This window comes from Myotis davidii, unplaced genomic scaffold (assembly GCF_000327345.1).
Source record: "Myotis davidii unplaced genomic scaffold, ASM32734v1 scaffold1476, whole genome shotgun sequence".
Lineage (NCBI taxonomy): Eukaryota > Metazoa > Chordata > Mammalia > Chiroptera > Vespertilionidae > Myotis > Myotis davidii.
In genome coordinates this window covers 648,893-651,560 of record NW_006287253.1, presented here as the reverse complement: position 1 = coordinate 651,560, position 2,668 = coordinate 648,893, and positions in this window count along the sequence as shown.

The window sequence follows — 2,668 nt, the reverse complement described above, 5'->3', positions numbered from 1 at the left end:
TCCTCCTGCCCTTCTGTATGGAACCCCTGCTGCCTGAGGGCCCTGCTCTGCCTCCTGGTACCCGGACAGTGCGACCTGGACCATCATCTCTTGCTTGCCCGGAATCTTGCCTTTCCTTTGGTTTTGCTGTTGGGGTGTGGATGTGGTGTCTGCTGGCTCTGCTGTTTGTTCACAATTTGTACATTCTTTGTTGTCCTTTACTACTGTAAACAGTAAATATAGTTTGATATTCTGTCTCTTGTATTAAATACTGCATTTGGAGGTTGCGGCTGACTGTCACAATTCAACATCTGTAATGACCATTCAGCAAGGCCACTCAGAGTTTTGTTTAAAGGCTAGTTGCTGAAAAGTAAGTATTCATCCGTTGCCTCCCCCGCTCCCTGCATTCCTGGCAGAGTGCCCGTACTGGGCTGGCACCTTCTGAGGAGTCCACACACTCACGTATCCCCGAGCTCTCCCGTGGGGTAAGCTAAACTGGCTTTGTGATGCCGCACGTGAAGAGGGTGGGTTTTGGAGGCAGCTGATTTGGACATCCGTAGCCCCTCAAGTTGTTTGGTGCTTTACTGTCAGACTAGTTTTCTTCTGTGTAATTGACAACCTTGCTTTGCAGCTGAGTGAACTGCTGCTAATTTGACAGAACTTCCCAGGGGACTGCTGTGACAAAACCAGGTTTGAAAATGACATAGCTGTTTTAGTCCTTCAGGTGAGGTTAGTACAAACTGAAAGATGAAGGGGAGCTGGGATATAGCACGTCCACTCTCGCACCTGATCATTTACACCAGCCAAAGATGGGTTCCAGCACATTACAGGGACTGAGTAACTTGCTAGGTGCCCCGGAGAGTGGAGGTGGAGGCACTGCATCCGCAGAGGAGCCCCTGCACTCCTCCCTTACACTAGGAGAGGAGAGACATGCTGAGAGTTTGGGACATCAGAGCAGTGCTGCTTGAATTCCCACCCACTGCACTGAGCGTAGATTGAAGAAAGAACAAGGCATGTCCTCGAGGTTATCTTCTCTCAAAATTTATGCAAATTGTGCATTTGGAATAATACCTCTTGGTATTAATATTTTAAAAATACTGCCGAAACCGGTTTGGCTCAGTGGATGGAGCGTCGGCCTGCGGACTGAAAGGTCCCAGGTTCGATTCCGGTCAAGGGCATGTACCTGGGTTGCAGGCACCTCCCCAGTGGGAGATGTGCAGGAGGCAGCTGATCGATGTCTCTCTCTCATCGATGTTTCTAACTCTCTATCTCTCTCCCTTCCTCTCTGTAAAAAATCAATAAAATATATTTAAAAAAAATATATTTATCGGCCCTCGTTGGGTAACTCAGTTGGTTAGAGCGTCCTCCTGCTATGCCAAGGTGGTGGGTTCGATCCCCAATCAGGGCACATAAAAAACCAACCAATGAATGCATAAATAAGTTGAACAACAAATCAATGTTTCTCTTTTCCTCTAAAATCAAGAAGATGTATTTACATAAATCGAACTCCTAGGATCTTAGAGTTAAATTGATGCTTCAGGAGGAGACAGGCACTATTTATCCTGCCAGTGGTGCCAGGGTCCCAGCGGGCATGGCCCCATTTCAGCACTGAAAGGCCCTCATCCCAGGAACCTCCCTCCCTGGAAAACCCCCGTAGGTGTCACCCGCCATGCGGCACAAGCTCCCAGCTGGGGAAGCAAGATATTGAGGTTAAAACCCGGTTCAACCAGGTTCAGCTGTGAGAGGCCTTGCATACTTCAGAACGCTAGTTACCAAAGATAGAAAAGACACTAATTTCATCCTGAACTTGGCTCCCCCTGTGATGGCCCAGGAAGCCCTCACATATCACGCCTGCTACTCAACCCAGGTCATGCTGGCCAGCGGGCTGGCCGAGGCTGGGGCCCCGGAGCCCCCCAGGTCCCTCCCTCCGTGGGGCCGAGTCTGGGCACTCCGAGTGGTGGCCGCGCTGGCAGAATGGACCCATCACCATCGCCAACCCGCTTTCCAAACCCAACCCTGGTCAGAAGGCGTTGGGGGCGTCACTGTCTTAGGAGCCGGTCTCCTTTGGCTGCCCATGGGCCGCGTCAGGCCCTGGCTCCTAGCGGCGGTGGCACCACCGACGGCAGCGCCTCCATTCCGGCCCCCTCCTCCCGGTGTCTTGAAAAGACCCCCTGCTCTGGCTGGTGTGGTCCAATGGGTAGAGCCAGGACCGGGGGACTGAAGGATCCCGGTAGGATTCCAGGCAGGCGCATGTGCCAGAGTTGCCGGCTCCGTCCCCAGTAGGGGGCCTGCGGGAGGCAGCCGTCAATGATTCTCTCTCATTGATGTTTCTTTCGCTCCCTCTCCCTTCCTCTCTGAAGTCAATAAATATGTATTTTTTTAAAAAGTCCCTATCTAAATGACCTCTGCCCAGCTCGCGTCCCCCGCTCGGCCGTCGCGCCGTCCTTCGTCCCCGTCCTCCACTGGACCCTCCTGCGGCCGCCGTGACGGAACAGGCGGTTACCAAGCACCCGACCCTGGAATCTCCGGGAAGACCAGGCTCCGCAGGAACGGGGGCTGCTAGAAGCGGCTAGAACCCCACAAAGCGGCCGCCGGGCCGAGCCACCCGGGACCAAGGGCCAGAGACGCTCGACCCCCTCCCCGTGACGGTCCCGCTCCGCCCCTGGCCGCACTCCGCCCTCTGCGAGCC